At 43.9% G+C, this 18,943-nt stretch overlaps 2 long non-coding RNA genes across 3 annotated transcripts in view; one reads left to right on the forward strand and one right to left on the reverse strand.

Annotated features, from left to right (window-relative positions):
* Positions 1-1,663: 1,663 nt before the first annotated feature.
* On the reverse strand, positions 1,664-5,321 carry LOC125923885 (uncharacterized). Its single transcript, XR_007458186.1, has 3 exons — positions 5,190-5,321; positions 4,824-4,919; positions 1,664-1,698 (listed from the first exon to the last, which is right to left on the reverse strand). It is a non-coding gene; the product is annotated as an uncharacterized LOC125923885 (long non-coding RNA).
* Positions 5,322-6,699: 1,378 nt separating this feature from the next.
* Positions 6,700-18,943, forward strand: part of LOC125923882 (uncharacterized) — a 59,187-nt gene continuing 46,943 nt past the window's right edge. The window contains exons 1-2 of one of the 2 annotated variants that reach the window (XR_007458182.1): positions 6,700-7,695; positions 15,812-15,887. This is a non-coding gene — a long non-coding RNA (uncharacterized LOC125923882). The remainder of the gene's footprint in view (positions 7,696-15,811; positions 15,888-18,943) is intronic. The other variant, XR_007458183.1, reaches the window with a different exon arrangement.

Below are 18,943 nucleotides of genomic sequence, written 5' to 3' on the forward strand. Positions count from 1 at the left end.
TGGATCAGTATCCAACGTCATGCCTGGCACCATGGACACCTAATAAATATTGTTCAGGAAATGACTGAGCACATGGCCAGTCCTTGAATGCCCATTTGTCCTTTTCCAGAGCGGGAAGCCCAGAATGCACTGTTTTTGTATACCCAAGCCAAATGGATTTCAATGCCCTTTCCAGAGAATCAAATGATTTCTTCCTTTGAGAAAAGAGTGAGGAGCAGGCTCACTTATTCACCTCACTCTACCACATGACTTAAAACTCTGCCATTTGGGCTAAGAAGTTGGAAAATATCTAAGAGACAAGATTCCTTGGCTGCCTCTTTGCCAAGATAACCACTTGATGGGTCTCAAGAATTAAGTGAAATAAGGGTTGCAGAGCATTTAGCACAATGTCTGGCACACAGCAAAGGCTAAATAAATGTTAACTGCAGAGGTAGGTTTGACTTACTGTTGTTGCTGTGGTTGTGACTTACTTGTTAACTATTCCAGCGCAATAGTGAAAGCAGCCTTCGCACGCCTGACTTTTAATGAGTTCCATCTAAATGAAAAGTCTTATACTAATCCTCTATCCAGACCTGCAGAGGCTTTCCTGAGATGATTTCCAAACACAACCATACAACTTAAGCTTTTTAAAATGTGGAGGATTTAGGAGAGCTTTCTATGCAACAGAAGGAATTTACAATTTTACAAGAAGAAACAAACACGCAAACAGACAGACACCTTCCCTGAGCTCAGTACAGGGTTGAATTTTCCTAGAGAACAGTAAACATTTGGCCATGAATGATCTGCACACCTAGAATTCAGGAAAGAAGTACACCGCACTGAGCCCAAAGCCCCCTCCTCCTGCAGTGTGCGTGGCCCTCTCAAAGAGGGTCGAAACTTAACCACTGTTCTCACGGACACTCATGACCCCCACGTGCCCAAACTCCCTTCATCCAGATTGCTCCTGGCTTCAAAGAATATTCTAAAACCCCGCAGGGAGAGACCAGGTAAGGCCCTGACCCATTGGTCATATTTAAACAGTGTAGCCATGTACTGGCTAAGTTTATGGCATTTGAAAATCAGAATAAAGTATTGAATTTCCTGGGTACCTGGGTGGCTCAGTCAGTTAAGCATCCAGCTTCGGCTCAGGTCATGATCTCACCGCTTGTGGGTTCAAGCCCCACGTCGGGCTCTGTGCTGACAGCTTGGAGCCTAGAGCCTGCTTCGGATTCTGTGTCTGGTTCTCTGCCCCTCCCCCACTCACACTCTGTCTCTGTCTCTCTCTCTTTTTCTCTCTCTCGAAAATAAATAAACATTTAAGACTTTTTAAAAATTAATTAATTAAGGAAACAGGTTGGATCTTGGGGTGCCTGGATGGCTCAGTCGTTTAAGCGTCCAACTTCGGCTCAGGTCATGATCTTACAGTTTGTGGGTTCGAGCCCCACGTCGGGCTCTGAGCCGACAGCCTGGAGCATACTTGGGATTCTCTTCCTCTCTCTCTCCGTCCCTCCCCTGCTCATGCCCTCTCTCCCTCCCTCTCAAATAAATAAACATTTTTTTTTTTTTTTTAAAGGAAACAGACTGGATGTCTCTAAGGACCTTTCCAGACCAGCGACATTCCAACACTGAATGAAGAAGAGTGCCTCAGGCTCTGGTGAAGACCCAGAATGAGAGAAGGTACTTGCCTCGGGTGCCTGATCTAGGCTAAGACAGCAGCACCTGCAAGAGACCAATATAAGGGGAGACAATGAAATACGCAGGAGTGGTGACACCATGACAGTTTCTGTGATATTCATGGATTTTAAGTCAATACTAAGAGAGCTTCTGGAAGAGTGAGTGCATCCATTTAGTCACCCTCAACTCATTTCACTAGAAATAAAAGAAAGGGGAGAGGAGATACTAAAATTTTACTCCATCCTTTTCTAGAAATGTCCTAACTGTCCAGATGAGATCTGGGAGAGAAAGTTAGTCTGGAGCCATGTTTGACTAGTCAGATAGGCTCACAGGCTTGGGATCTTCTGAGCAGGGGGAGACCATCTTTCTGGTGCTGCCCCTGACCACTGCCCAGCTGAGTCCCCAGAAGTGTAACAGCTGTCCATCCTCCTTTCAGCCAAGTTCAGATACAGCTTCCGCCCCTTTTCATGAGCCACACCATGCACTTAGTCAGCAGGGGAGGGACAACAGCAGTCATATTTGAACCAGAAAGGAGGTGTTATGGACTGAATGTTCATGCCCTCCAAAAATTCCTGTGTTGAAACTTAATCTCCAACACGGTGGAACTTTGAGAGGTGATTAGGTTTAGATGAGGTCATGAGAGTGGGGTCTCCATGTTGGGATTAGTGCCCTTATAAGAAGAGATACCAGAAAAACCTCTCTCTCTGTCTCTGTCTCTGTCTGTCTCTCTCTCCATCATGTGTGGGCACAGCAAAGAGGCAGTCAACAGCAAGTTAGGAAGAGAGCCCTCACCAAGAACCTAGCCACACTGGTACCCTCATCTTGGACTTCCCAGCCTCCAGAACTCGGAGAAGTGTCTGTTTATGGTATTTCATACGCCCCATCTATAGTATTGTGTTTTAGCAGCCAGAGATGACTAAGACGGGGGAAACTGCTAAATAGAACAGGAGTGGGTCCAACAAACTTTGCAATACCCTTCAGGCCCTGGCAAAACAACAGCTGCCTTGTTCTTATCCAATCTAATCTTTCCGAATTTATGTTCCTTAATTCTCCTATGTGGCCTCAATACAGACAAAAGAAGTACGTGGCCTTTGCCAGATCAGGTGCCATCACCCTGCCAAGTCACAGGCCTCTCTCAAAAGCCAGTAGGCCCACGCTCCTCCAGGCAGCTACCCTATCACATACCTGGACGCGTGGGCCGCGGGCATTGGGTAGGTGAAAAATAAGTCTGTCTGGGAAAGTGGAGCTTTCCTAATGGTCTAAAGAGGAGGCAATCTCTTTTCTGAGCAAGGAGTCACATGGATTAGATGGACTCTGAGGTCCTTCCCCAGAATCTACACACAAGTTCTTGGATGCCCAGTGACGTCTGCTGTTCGGTGGCTTCAGGAGGCCGCTTTTCCTACCGGATGCAAGCCCGGGTCAGAGCAAAGTGGGCAAAATATACTCACTGCTGGGGGTTCAACTGAGCTCCAGCTGAACTCTAAAGCACCTCCAACGGTGGGTGTAGAATTCAGCCACTTAGAACCTCATGAGCCCTCTTTAAAGAGCTTGTCATCCAAAATGCAGGATAGGATGGGGTCATCTGGATCTACTGTAAAGTAATCCTGACCCGGAAGCAGGTAATATGCAAATGACTTGCCTGTTTCCAGAGCCAACTTTGAATAAATCCCATCAAAGTCGTGTTTCTGCCTGGCGCAGAGCCTGTGCTTTGGCCGCTTCGGAGGCTTTGGTGGTCCTGCCAGGCCGTTGGGTCACCAAGGCCAAGAGTGCTGGGGAGAGCTCGAGAGTTGTAAGTGGGCGAGCAGCTTCATGGAAGCAAATGACCTCTTCTGGAGGCCCAGTTTTCTTGAACAAAGAGAATTCGCCTCATGTAAATGAGCACTTAACTGAGAAGAGGGAACACGTTTCAAAATCTGTTGTTGTTACTGTGGAAAAACAGTCCTTTGCCAACACCACACAGGTGCTGCAGAGAACAGGGACAGGGCGTGGCCTTTCCTGCAGTTTTCTGGCGGAAGGAAAAACGATGCTCACGTCTGGAAAATGGGTGACTTCCACAAGTGAAAATCTGGCTGATTCCATCCTGTCGAGAAGGAGCAGATGATTATCTGCCCCTGCTGCCTTCCCTTGTGCTGACTTTTATGGTGGTGGCAATTTTTTTCTTTTTTTTTTTTTGAGGGACAGAGAAGACAGAACTGAGATCTTAATATTTTCTGTTCCTCTCCAGCAGGCATTCAAGAGAGGTCACAGGGACCATTGCATTTGGGGAGGAATTTGAGAAGGGCGGGACAACAATGTGAAGAAAAGGCAGTCACATCACACATAGAAGATGCAGACAGTTCTGAGAACGCAGGTGAATTGAGTGACTCCAGCTGTGCCCAGACAAAGGGACAGGAGACAAAGTGTTAGCATGGATCAGTGAATGCCACAGGCTAGAAATGAAAGAGAGGGGCATCAGCTTTTCCTATCTGGGCAATGACAGGCATGATCTGGTTCCCTTATCTAATATCAAAATGTTCATGCTGATACCCTGCCCGGAACACGCAGACATCTGTACAACACGCTTCATTTTGTAAATGGTGCAAGAAGGGATGGAGTCCACGAATTACTCACTCGAGAGAACCCAGTAGACACTCAGTGGCAGAGCCAGTACAGGTCCCTAAATGTCCAAGATGGTGGGATAGGAATTTGAATCATCTTCTTGGAACAGGTGAGGTTTCCTTAGATGTTAATGCATACTCACATGAACAAACGCCAATTAGAGTTGCCAGATAGTATACAGGAAACCTGGTATATTAGGATTTCAGATAAACAACAAATAATTTTTAGCGTAAGTATGTGCTAAATATGGGACATACTAGAAAATCATTCATTGTTTATTTGAAATTCAAAGTTACTTGGGCATCCTATAATTTTATTTGCCCAGTCTCACAACCCTAGTGTCAATGGCTTTTCCTCCCTGGTCACTGTGGTTATGCTGCTAGAAATGATCTCCTCTCCTTGCATCTATTTAAATCATGCCCATCCTGTAAGGCTTAGATCACACTTTGCCTGCTGCAGAAATCTTCTCCTGACTAGTCTCACTCATGCCATTGTCTCCTTTTTGTCAATACCTGTGCTATATTGTGATGGAACACGGGCCAGCCTGGCATGCACTGCTATGCCCTTCTCACCTTGCTTCGTAAGCCCTCACCGCGTCTCTCCATGGATGTTTCAACCTCCGAGGGTCAAAATCATGTCTGATTCTCACTTTGTATCGTCTCTTGCATCTATGAGGGGACCAGGAAGGATAGTCAGTAATGGATGAAAAATTATTTGCTTTAGAGCACACGGAGAATTAGACAAAGAGAAGATTAGGATTATCATTATCATTTTCCCCCTAGTTTCTCCCGGGTATGAAAAAGGCAAAGGATAGAGGCGGAAGAGACTAGAATGCATGAAAAAATGATTTGCACATAAATTAAAGATAACATTTGCGTGTGGGATAAGAAGCCACAACAAAATTGTGCTGGTATGGTAAGAGCAGGTGCTATACTGACCTGTAGATTTGCTTCTATGGAAATTCTCCTCCCATCTAAAGTCTCTGCAAGTATTGTTTCATGCATTGAACATTAAAGCTGGAAAGACCTTAAAAATCATCTGGGTCAGACTATCATCATACGGGAAGAGAAATTGAGACCCAGAGAGGAAAGTCGCTTGTCCACAGTCATGTAGTGGGTTAATGACAGTCTCCTGGTCCCCAGACAAAGCTCTTTCAATTTGTCGAGCTGACCTTTCAGTCTCAGGGACAGCGTCTCATGCCAGGAGGCAGGTTTTCAGCTCTGCTTACATATGTATGTATGTATGTATGTATGTATTTAGAGTGCCAGCAGGGGAGAGGGGCAGAGGGAGAGGGAGAGAGAGAGAATCTTAAGCAGACTCCACATTCAGTGCAGAGCCCGACACAGGGCTTGATTCCACAACCCTGGGTCATGACCTGAGCCAATATCACGGGTTGGATGCTCAACCAACCCAGGTGCCCCTCAGTTCTGTTCATTTGAATAAAAAGACATCTGTTGTCTTTTTTTAATCTATAAAAGGTATTTAATTTTATCAGGAAATCTAGAAGATATAGAAATACATAAAGAAAAAAGTTTAAGTCACCCAGTAACCAGAAAAACTACCGTGAACATATGCTGTATTTGCTGCCATGGAGTTTCCTATGCATAACAGACTATAAACTCCATGAAGGCAGGGATTTAATTACCCTTGTTTGGCTCATATCCTCAGCATCCAGCACAGTATCTGGCAGATAAAAGTCACTCCATCCATTCTTGTTGAATAAATGACTACATAAATATGTATATGTGCATATAATTATGTTTATGTGATTTCAAAAATTGAAGTCATGCCATTATAGTTCACTTAATGTTTTCTTCAGTTAAGATTATAGCATAAGATTGTCCCCTGGGTGCTTTAGTCGGTTAAGTGTCCAACTTCGGCTCAGGTCAGGTCAGGTTGGGTCACCTGGGTGGTTTAGTCAGTTAAGTGTCCAACTTCGGCTCAGGTCATGATCTCGTGGCTCATGAGTTCGAGCCCCACATCGGTCTTTGTGCTGACAGCTCAAAGCCTGGAGCCTGCTTTGGATTCTGTGTCTCCCTCTCTCTCTGCCTCTTCCCCTCTAGTGCTCTTTCTCTCTCTCTAAAAAATAAATAAACATTATAAATAAATTTTAAAAAAAGATTGTTCCCTATCAATAAATATCCTCCTATAACAATATTTCTTTTATTTATTTATTTATCTTTTTATTTATTTTTGAGAGAGAGACAGAGTATGAGCAAGGGAGGGGCAGAGAGAGGGAGACACAGAATCCAAAGCAGGCTCCAGGCTCCGAGATGTCAACACAGAGCCCGATGTGGGGCTTGAACTCATGAACTGTGAGATCATGTCCCGAGCCGAAGTTGGACACTTAACCAACTGAGCCACCCAGGCGCCCCTAATAATATTTCTAATAGCTGTAAAATTCTTCTATCGTATGGCAGAACCATAATTTATTGACCATTCTCCAATCAGTGCATGTTATGGCCCTTTGCAAATTATTTTGAATTACAAATAGTACGATGATAAATATTTCTAGACATGAATCTCAGTAAGAATTGGTGCATGGGGAAATAGACGTTGTCTTCACCATTAGGTGAAGTTTGGGCAAAAAAGTATAGCGAGTGACATGCCTGGGATCATCTTCTCGGCCGTGTGTGCCATTTTCACTCAGGTTCCCTCACAAATCACAAACCTCAGATTGGAGCTGCCAATCTCTGACAGAAGGCGTGAGATGGTCAATTTCCATGTTATCTCCCCATGTGGGTGAGATAAAGATGTCTGAACCAAACAGCATTTCATAGTTGAGTTCACCAGCCTTGTTCTTAGCCAAAGTGCACTTAAATCTAAATAAAAGAAGTGCCCTCCTCTCCCCAGCAAGTTCAAAACACATATTCCACTAGGAAATGACTTCAAATTCAAGAAAAATAATATAGATGACCCAAATCCCAAACTAAGTAACAGATTTCTTTTTCTAATGAAATCCATATACATGAGTCCCTGCTTGCCCATACTTGATAGAACATTCTTCACAATGTATATTACAGGTCCATTGACATTCAGCCATCTCTGAAGTCAAGCTGCCTTTTTAATTTTCCCTTTTCGCTGAAACAAAGAAAAACCAAAGCAGATCCTCCAATGGCCTGAAGCTTCTGTTCTGAGATGCCAAAGGGATCTTTGTGACATCATTTTATGTGCTGCTCTGGCCACTGAGATAAGGGAAGTGGTCAGGGAAGATGCAGGGGGTCCTTTCCCACCAATGTCACCTCCTTCTTCTCTCCTATGTCCCAACCCAGCTGAGTTCCTGGTCTGAGGAAAGGACATCCGATTCAAGGATGAGGCAGAGAGCTTTGGTAACCTTTCTACTGTAAAATGTTCTGGTGTCGGTATTCTGGGTGTGACTACAGACTGCATCTGTTTCAGGATCGTTCACGCCACTGTCCTGGAGGCCAAGCCATGGCTGGACAGGTAATGCCTCTCTCACATAACCTTCCAGTCGGAATCCAACTAATGTTGAGGACTGTGGCCATTTCTAGTCCCGCCTTATATCCTGTGGAAGATTCAGAGCTGACTAGACTCGTGCAGGCATTCCAACTGAAAGATAAAGAGATTGGACAAGAAGAACAAATATTCCTCATCTTATGAGCTGGTTCGAATTGACTAGTGGTGATTTCCTGCAGTACTATCTGAAGGATATCAGCCCTTGTCCAGAGCATAAAAGAAAAAAAAAGTTTCAGAGTCACAGAGTGATGGGCCCAGAAAGAAAACCTAGCACCACTCAAAGCCCAGAACTGTGACCCTGAGGGTAGGCATTTCTTTGACTCATCTTGTAACCCCAGTGGCTGACACAGTGCCTGGCATGTGACGGACGTTGAGTACATGATTGAATGAAGAAACAAATTCTGAAAGTCTGACCGCAGGGCTTACATTAAGTTGTTACTGCTGGTACAAACAACAGGAAATTCTCTGCAAAGAGAGAACGTATGCCAACACTTCATAGAGATCAAAAGGAACCTAAAAGGAAAGACACCTCACCAGGGATTGCTAGGGAGGCAAAGGACAGAAAGAACAGTGGAGATGCTGTCTCCCTTTCACCTCATGCCCAGCCAACAATATGGCTGAGTGTGGTTAACAGGGAAAGGCCGTATCCCATACCCACTGGTGAAAACATTCCTGGAGCAGAACCATCTGGACTAAATAGGTTCCTACAAAACTGATGGTGTCATCGGCCTAACCTTCCGCTTCCCACCCACTTCTTCTATTCTAGTGGAAACCAACTCCATTTTAGAGAGCTAAAGCATCAGTTTTCTTAACAACCACCTCTGCAGTGAGAGCTTGAGTGTCTGACCCATTCTAGAAAGGGTTTCTCTTTAGTCAAAGTGTTTTGTCTACAGATGATCCCTTCAACCTTGGCCACCGACTTTTAACCCTGAGGAGATCATTCTAAGGATGCAGCCACTACAGGGAAGAGGGTAGAGGAGAAAAATGGGGAAAATACAGTCCCTGGTAATAATACTGTTGAATGATAGAAGTGACCTGGAATGCCCTAATGAAGAAATTTTTATTATGCATGATTTCAAAAGTGTATTATTTAAGCTACTTTCAGTTGGGTATTCTATTGCTTTCTGTTAAAAACATTCTGGGGCGCCTGGGTGGCTTGGTCGGTTAAGCGTCCGACTTCGGCTCAGGTCATGATCTCACGGTCCGTGAGTTCGAGCCCCGTGTCGGGCTCTGTGCTGACAGCTCAGAGCCTGGAGCCTGTTTCAGATTCTGTGTCTCCCTCTCTCTCTGCTCCTCCCCTGTTCATGCTCTGTCTCTCTCTGTCTCAAAAATAAATAAACGTTAAAAAAAATATTAAAAAATAAAAACAAAAAACAAACAAACAAACAAAAAAAACATTCTATTGGATGTACCGAAGTTTCATGGCCACAGGAGGGCTGTGACAGGTATGACTCTAAGATCCAATTCACCTTTTGGAGCTGGTACCAGATCTTTAACACAAGGGATGGAAGTTTTTCCCTAGAAGCCCAGGGCAGCCATTGATACGGCCCAAGATTGGCCGGAACAGTGAATGTCCGGTTGTGAATGACAAAGCCAGGTTGAGGAAAGAAATTATTCTAGAAAGGAATCAACCTTAGAAAATTGAGAAGAAATTGAAATTTGCATCCTTCCCTACTTTCTGCCCCCCTAGGAGATTTTTCTTGAGGCTATGAAAAAAAAAATCAAAGATCATCAAAGTAAAATAGATTACTTCTATTCTATTTATAGCTTATAGGTGGTAACGCCAACAGCACCATTCACATCCTTACTTTCTTTTCTAATTACTACTTTTCTATGTGAGGATTATAACACAGAGTGTCACCAGCAATTCCCCCAGGCAAAAAATGAAAACATTTCAGGGGAGAATAAAGATCCTTAAAAAAAAAAAAAGAAAAGAAAGGTAGTACAGTCACTCTGCAAAGGTGACTGATAGTAAAAAAGAAAGGAGGAGGGAACGGTGGAAGGAAGGCAGGAAGGAAGGAAGGAAAAAGGAAGGCAAGAGAGAGAATGGCAAGGAAGAAGGAAAGAAGGTAGAGAGAAAGAAAGATAGGGAAAGAATCTATTATTACAACAGATGTTCTAAATCCTTGAGTAAAGAAAGTGATGAAAAATAAATCTGATGCTCTGTCTAGTATTTGTGGTTCCCCAGGATGATTTCACCACTGAAAAGACTAGAACAATCCATTCGTAGGAGGCAGAGTGAGACAATGGAAAGAGCACAGACTTTGAAGAAAGGACACTTGGATCCCAGCTATGCTAATTGTTTGCAAAACTCAGGCCTGAGGTCAGCAAACTACAGCCCACAGGCTGGTCCCATGTTTTTGTAAATAAAAGTTTTTTTGTTTTTTTTTTTTTTTAACACAGTTGCAGTCATTTGTCTATATATTGTCTATGTAGCTTTTGAGCTACAGTGGCAGAGCTGAATGGTTGTACAGAGGCCATACGAATGCAAACCTAAAATAGTTACTATTTTGCCCTTTAAGTAACATTTTGCCCACCTTTGCATTAAGCAATTGTCTAACCTCTTTAGCACTCTGTTTCTCCACGTGTAAAATAAAAGTAGGATTCAAAGCAGATTTGAGCTTACAGAAGAAACCATCAGTGAACTTGAACTTGAAGACAGATTCATAGAAATTTTCCAATCTGAAAAACAGAGAGAAGAAAAGATTAAAAAAAAAAAATAGTCTCAGAAATCTGAGAGAAAACATCCAGAAAGACAACATACATGTAATGAGGGTTCCAGAAAAAGAGAGAGAAAAAAGCAGAAAAAACATTTGAAGAAATAATGATTGAAAAGTTCCCAAACTTGATTCTAAAAATATTAATCTACAGGGTTGCCTGGGGGCTCAATCAGTTAAACATCTGACTTCGTCTCAGGTTGTGATATCATGGTTCGTGGGTTCAAGCCCTGCATCGGGCTCTGTGCTGACAACTCAGAGCCTGGAGCCTGCTTCAGATTCTGTGTCTCCGTCTCTCTCTCTCTGCCTCTCCCCCACTTGCACTCTGTATGTCTGTCTGTCTCTCAAAAATAAACGCTAAAAAAATTTTTAAATATTAACCTATAGATCCAAAGAGCCCAAAGAACCCCACATAGGATGATCATAAAGAAAGCCACACCCACATACACCACAAACTGCTAAAAATCAAAAAAGAAAAGAAAAGAAACAAAGAATAAAGTGATACATCGTGTGCAAGGGAACAATACAATTAATGTCTGACTTCACATCACACCGATAGAGGCCAGAAAGTAGTGAGACAACATATTTAAAGTGCAACAAATAAATAGCCTGTCCTTGCCAACCAAGAACTTTATATCCAGCAAAACTATTCTTCAAGAATATAAGCAAGATGAAGATATTTTGGGGTCAACAAAAGTTAAATGGATTTTTTCTCTCCTTGTCCTTCATGTTAAAAGAATATGACACTAAACTAACCTGAATCCACAGGAAGGAATGAATAGATTTTTTCTCTTAGGCTTTTTATAACAACACAAGACTGTATAAAGCAATACTTATAACACTGTTACTGCATTTATAATATATATAAATGTACAATATATGACAATAATAGCATAGGGTTGGGGTGGGGATGTAGTGAGACAAAGGTGCTCTACTTTTCCAGAATTAAGTCGGTATTTACCTAGAGTGTGGGGCCACCGTGAGAAAATAACTAAAAAAATTGCCTACAGAATCAACAGAGGCACTAAAATGGCACACCAAAAATGTTTAACATGAAAGATGATTATAAAGAAGGCACAAAAGATTAACAGGTGAGTTCATATATGTAAGAACATATATGACATATATGTTGGCAGATAGGACATGCCACGCAAGTGTGGTCATCAGTGTTCTCGTAGCTGTTGTCATTCAACTCTAGGAGCAAAACGAGCTCACCCAGGAAGCTTTCAGGCTGGTAAATCACCAGGTGTGGAGAGCTAGAAGGGAGCTAGCAAGCATCTGGAGAAAACAGTATCAATACAGAAGCAGGAGGCTGGCTCTCTTGACGACTTCAGAATTCTTAAGAAAATGTAAGAATTGTTGGAAGATGGAAAGGGGTGGGGGGATATGGCGATGACGGGGGCACTTGACCTAGCATAAACCTCAAGGTCATGGACCCGAAAGATGCCTTGGCATTTTAGCCCAGAAAGAGGACTCCCACAAAGGTATCACATTCCAAAGGGGCTCTTCGAAGGTTGTGTGAGTGACAAGAGCCAACTGAAGCTTGAGGCTGATGGTGTCAAGTTAATGAAAGACAAAGAAAAAGCAGAACCCCACCCACTGCTGCTCTGTAGGTGCCTTCCAAAGAAAGGCTCATTTATGGGCTCAACTATATGCTGAGACGTCTCACTGAATCTTGAAACCCAGGAAGACAGAAACTAAAGCCTCCCACTGAACAATGAAAGGAGTTGCACCTTGCTCGGGGATTCACAGCACTTAAGACAAGTCCTGTCTTTTTTCCCTGTTACTGTCTCCGTCAAATAGAAGATCTCTGATCTAGAATTGTAAATGTGAGAGAGCTGAGCCAGCAGACCGAAGGGGCTATAAGGAGGTACTGGGTTGCCCTGCATGGGCACAGCCTCCTCACCCTGGGGAAGTCTCCCCAAGTGCGGACAGAACAGATGCATTTATTTCTTACAGCTGCTGTAACGACACACCACAAACTGGGTGGCTCTTAACTGCAGCACTTCAACCAAGGATGGCCTCGTCTTAACTGCCAAGACCCTATTTCCAAATAAGATCACGTTCTAAGGTTCCGGGTGAACACAAATTTGGGAGAATACCATGTAATCCAGTACAGGTGTCACGTGCACACAAATGCCACAGGACACTTGTTGCACATAACAAGAAAGCTAGAGGGCGTGTGCAGGGTGAGGAAAGAAGACGACCAAAGCTAGAGCCAGGGGTGGGAGGAGGCATTCCAAACATAAAGGAGGCAAAATGCAACTCTTCGAGACACGTCCTGAGAACAAGAGGTGAGAGCACCATACAAGCCATGGAATCGTAGGGTTTCAAGAGGGAAGAAGTGGCAAATGTTGCAGAAAAGCCAAGCAATAAAACCCAAGCAGGCACCAGGAGGTGCGGCAATTAAAGCTCATGATGTACTTGTTGCATGGTTTTAGTGGAACAATGGGAGTTCCATCGCTGCCTGAGTGCAGCGACCTAAAGAAGGACATGAGGACTGGGGGGTGGTAAGCAGAGATGTTCTGCGGAACATGATCCACAGAGGATGGGGAAGGTAGGTCGTAGCTGAAAGGGGTGCGGAGTCATGTACTGTTTTGAAGATGAGAGACACTCACCCGTGGTAATATGCTGAGATCAAAGAGCCAGGCGTGATATATGGATTGTACAGTTTTCATGCATAAAATGAAGGGGAAATTGATGACTCAGTGTGAAGAATAAGCCTTAGATAAGAAAAGAATCCCCTGAGACACAAAGAAGGAAGAATGCGTCCTGTTTAAAAGAGTGAAAGTTGCCACAGGAGATTAAGCTGACAGCCTGGATCATAATGATAATAACAGTGATGGTTTTGTTATTAGTATTTGCTGTGGGAAGGGGCCAGATCAAGGGCTGAAGCAAACAGAGAGGAAGCCAGCCAAGCATAAGGGCAGCAGAAGGTTGGGGACCTCAGATTTGCAGCCACGCCCACCTGCATTTCCTCCACATCGACTGCTCTGCCGAGGAGTTGATCTAAGCCTCCAGCATTTGTGCCCCAAACCACCCCATAGGTACAGGGTAGACGATGTATTATGTCAGCAGTAGCCTGTGTGAAATTGACTTCAGAGTGTTGTAACTGAGCGGCTGCAAGTCTAAGTGCATGGTCTGTTCAAGATGGGGCTGCAAGTTCATGGTTCGTCACACCCCCTCTGCTCCAAACACATAAAAATGAGCAACAACGTATCAAAAGAGAAATCCAGTAAAACACAGCTGGCCTCAGAAACAAACTAAACATCTCCACAGACCAGAAGCAGATGGGAACCAAGGCAACGGGTGGAACTGGAGCCTTGAGCCTCTTGGGTTCTGGGGTCTGAATCAGGCAGTGGAAGCTAAGAGGTCAGCTGCCTGGAGAAACAGGGACTAACGGGTTCCTGCCTGAGCCAGAAGTGGTGCCGTGGCTGAGAACTTGGGGGCAGCCTGCTGCCCGGGGCTGTGGCTGTGGCTTCATGGGCAATGGTGGCTCTAGTGCCTGGAGAGGATTAAGACTCAGCCCCAAGGCCAGGAACAGAAGTAACTGCTCACTGACTGGGAGGCTGGACCTGCTACCCCCTAAAATCCCAGGCAGGCAGAGCTCCCTTCCGGATGACTGCGGACGGGAGTGTGGTTCACTGTGGGGGCCTCTCAAACTCGCCGAACAGAGTGAAGTAAAAACAGCAAATGAGGGAATTGGCCTGTTTGAGCAACAGCAAGGAGGCCAGAGTGGAAGAGAGGAAATATGGGGACCGTGGCAGAAGATGAGGTTGAGGGGAAGCCAGGGGCCATGTTGTACAGGGCCCAGTAGACAGTAGTGTTTGGGAATGTGATCCCAACACAGAAATAACATGACTTATTTTGGGGTCTAGACAAGCTAATCATGAAGGTAATGTGGTAAAAATTTAAAGCCAGGTTATCCAGAAATTTTTTTAAATGGAGACCAAGGACGGGGGAGGGGGGGAATATTAGCCCTGCAAACATTACAATAGAAAGGCACAAGAAATAAAATAAGGTAATATTAATACATTAATAAGAAGATAGACCAAGATAACAGGTCTAAAAGTCCAGAAATAGAACTCAATATAATTTTTTTTAATTTAGTATATGACAAAGTAGCACTTCAAATCTGGGGGAAAAAATCTATAGACAGGGGCTGGCTTCACTAAAACATAGATAGGCATCAATATTCCAAAGAAAAACAAGCACAAATATCAAAAGTTCATGGGGTGCCTGGATGGCTCAGTTAGTGGAGCAGTGGAGCATGCAAGTCTTGATCTTGGGGGTCATGAGTTCAAGCCCCATGTTGGGGGTAAAGTTTACTTACTAAAATAAATAAATAAATAAATAAACATAAATTGTTTAAAAATCAAGAGTTCACAAAAAGGAAAATCTAAGTGGCTCCTAAATACATAAAAAGACATTCAAAAGAAATGAAAAATAAAAACATATTAAGGGTTTTCATCTACAAGACCGGCAAAGATCCAATACATTGGATTATGCACCACATCGGTGAGCTTGCCAGTCATTCGCCTATTTTACTCTCAAATCCATTGCCAACTCTTTCCTTCCTGGCTCGTTTTAATATGTACCATATCACCAAGAAGCATCTGGCAAGACAGCCTTCTGGAAGCTTGAGACTGTACAGTTGGGATACCGTCCCAACAGGATGCAGTACGTGGTCTGAACAAGAAACCCATATATGTGTGGTTTCCCCCATGGTGCCCAGGAGCAGAGATAGAGGAATGACTTCTCACTATACCTGATGGCCCATCACAGAAAGCTTCCAGTCTTGCAACCCTGGGCTCTGCCCAATTAGGAGTATTGACTCCCAAGAGAGGAATGTGTCCACCAGCAACACAAGAATAGTTGCACAGAACTGGAAGTTGAGATTGCCATTGGGCTACTTGGAACCAATGGGCAGGGAAAGAGGTTATCAGATTGGTGGAGGGGAATAATCTCATTTACCCAGAGGAAATAGGCTTTCTGATACACCATGGGCAGGGAAGGCTATGTCTGGAGCAGAAAGCAATCTCTTGGTGCCTTTTAGTACCACATGACCCGTAGTAAATGGAAGGCACTTTACTCAATAAAGGCGGGACTATTAAGAAATCAGACTCTTGGGGGAAAGAAAAGATTCCTGCCACTCTACCAGGTAAAGATTCCCCAAACAGCCACGTGTTGGCAGAGGACAAAGGGAATGTTGAATGGGTCATGGAAGGAGAAAGTCATAAACATAACCTGCAGCCTCGTGGCCAGCTAGATATGAAGACTGAACAGCTGTGTCTGCCTTTGTAGGTATGTATTAGCTAACTTTTTTTTTTCTTTTTCTTTCTCACTCCCTGATGATTATGTACGAGGGATGCCAATGGTACTTAAGTTCACAATCAGAAGAAACATCCAGACCTGAACATCTAGGCTTTTGAGACACCTGTGGTAAGTGAGGGGCTTTATATGTCCTCATCTGGGGGAAGGGCTTGAGTGCTGGTACAAAGGATTATTGAGCTCTGTCACACTGCACAGGACATCATTGTCACATGACCATTAAATATGGGCGGCCGGTGAGAACGGGACTGAGCACAAAAAGATTGGGCTGTGCTAGTCACTGGCCTGATTTGCTCTCAGAGCTGCTCCCCTTCTTTCTCTGCTCTGGTCTGTATTCATGGGAAAATGCATTTCCTAAGCTCTGGCTGAATCCGGGTCCTTTTCAGAAACGTGAGGCATTGGCAGGCAGTCTGGAAGGCAGTGGAAGGGAGAAGCCAGGGTATTTCTCCCCTTCCCTGGCTGCCTGGGGGTTATCTCTATCTGCGGGCAGCTACTTATCCTCCAGCTCTCTCCTGACAGCACCACCCCCCCCCATCCTCCCAGCTCCTGCTAGGCAGGCCTGTCATCCTTCCAGCTGCTTCCAAGGCCCGGCTCCTGGGGTCCAGTCACACTGCCTCCTTGCCAGGCCTCAAGGAGCTACAGGTTCCCGCCTCACCACCCCACGTTTGACTTTGCTCACTCTTCCATCTCTTGGCTCATCAGTACCATGTTTAAAATCCCAACAGAGGACTCTTTGCTGACTTGGTGCTCTTGGTCCTTGGTCCTTGGCTGATTTGGTGACGAAATGGGAAAACCAGCAGGTGGGCATCAGAACGAGGTGGAACATTCTTTTCTGGCGGGAGCATAAACTGACAAAATTCTGTGGAGGGTAATTGGGTGACATCTATAGATCCGTCAGGATTATGAAAGCATGCACCCTTTGTTCCAGCATTTCCACTTCTGGAAATTTCTTCTATACGTACACTCGCACGTATTTAAATAATGTTTGTACAAGATTAGTCATCACAACGTTGTTTGTAAAGGATTTGGAAATTACCTAAAAATCCACTGATGGGAGATAAGTTCAACAGACCAGGATACATTCAAAAGTGAATCAACTGCAGTCACTCAACAGAATGAGGAAGTTCTTTATGTATGTTAAGGGTAGATCTCTGAGATCTGAAAAGGCAAGGTACAGAACAGTACATATAATGCCACCATAAAATAAATAAATGTAGCTACTATATTTATTTATATTCACAGTGATCTTACTTGGAAAAAACTAATAATTTTTTGGCTGCCTCTGAAGAGAGAGTCTGGGAAGATGAGAAGGAGAGTTTTTACTGTTTCCTCTTTAGTATATTTAGAATTTGGTAATTTATGCTGGATTACATATTTAAAGAATACATAAAATTTAAACTAAAAAAAAAAAAAAACAACCCGCATCTCTACACTACTTACAAGAGACATACCAAAAATACACACATGCACGCACAGAGGGAGAGAGAGAGAAATGTTGAAAATAAATGGATGGAAAATATATACTATGAAAAACTACATAAAAAACAAAAGAATGCTGGAGAATAAATCAGACAAAACAAAAATTAAGGCAAAAGCCTTAATTTAGGGGCGAAGAATGACATTATATATAATTTAATGGAAAAAATCCACCAATTGCAAATATGTATATTCATGCCAATCTACCCACGTAAGAAGAAATTGATTGTGCCAATACAAGATTAGTAAGGGCGTAGACAATTAGAAGAATAAAACCAACAAATGTGAGCTAATAGACATAGAATCGTTCACCAACAAATGGAGACCACATTCTTTCCAAGCACAGAAGGCAGCATACACAGAAACTGACCATGACTACAGGGACAGAAGAAATCCCAGCATGTTTCAAAGAATCCATGTCATGTAAGCCATCTTCTCTGACCACATGTTGATAAGAAATCAGCAATGAAAAGATTCTTTTATAATGTTTGGAAGTTTAAAAATCTGTTTTTAAAGTAAGTTGCACACCTAAGGAGAAATCACAGTAGAAATGACAAAATATTTGGAACGCACCAGCAATGGGTGGTACTAAATATCAAAACCCGTAGGAAGAATATTCAGAGGGAAATTGATAGTTTTGAATGCATCTATTTTAAAAAGGTGAGAAAGACTGAAATAAATGAATAGACCATTCACGTCTCAAAGCTAATACTTTTAAGTTTTTTAAAATTTATTTTTGAAAGAGAGGGAGAGAGAGTGCAAGCAGGGAGGGGCAGAGATAGAGGGGAACAGAGGATCGGAAGCGGCCTCTGCACGGACAGCAGAGAGCCCAATGTGTGGCTTAAACCCATGAACCGTGAGATCATGACCTGAACCGAAGGCAGATGCTTAACTGACTGAGCCACCCAGGCGCCCCAAAGCTAATAGTTTTATAGAAAATGGAAGAAAGGATTCTGGGTTATGATATTTGAGCCCATGCACCTAATTATTCCCCCTCCAGAGGATCCACTAGGAAAGTGCAGAGAAGGAACTGCTTACAAGGGCAAAAATGCACAAGCACAGGGAGACAGGAGAGGTGGGAACAGCAGTTAAGATGTGGATGCTGGCACACAGGTGGATAATGAGAAAGGACTCTGCAGACGGGCCTCAGCCCAAATCCTCCACTGGCCATGGGGGGAGCTGTGAGCAAGGCTGGTTCACAGGCCAGCACCCTCATGGGCTCAGACACTGGCAGCACCAGGTCCCTGGACTTGGGAAGAAAGGGGACTACATTAAGGAGGATTTGGTGAAAGCTGTTTGGGAATCGGTTAACCCTTAGAGCCCCTCCTCTTCTCCACACTGCAGATGACCAGGCAGGTGGTTGACCAGAAAGTCTTCTCGGCTGGGGGCCACTGAGACACAGTGGAAGGCATGGGTATTTGGGATGGATGGTCTGAATGTCTGTGTCCCTCCCAAAATTCATATGTTGAATCCGAACCCCCAAAGTGATGGTATTAGGAAGTGGGGCCTCTGGGACGTGATGAGGTAATGAGGGCAGAGCCTCAGACCGAGTCCTGAGAGAGCTCCCTCACCCTTTCCACCATGAGACATCACAGCAAGAAGATGAAGAGCCAAGCACTCACCAGACACTGAATCTTCTGGTATCTTGATGTTGAACCTCCCAGCCTCCAGAACCATGAGATAATGTTTGC

This window comes from Panthera uncia, chromosome B1 (assembly GCF_023721935.1).
Source record: "Panthera uncia isolate 11264 chromosome B1, Puncia_PCG_1.0, whole genome shotgun sequence".
NCBI lineage: Eukaryota > Metazoa > Chordata > Mammalia > Carnivora > Felidae > Panthera > Panthera uncia.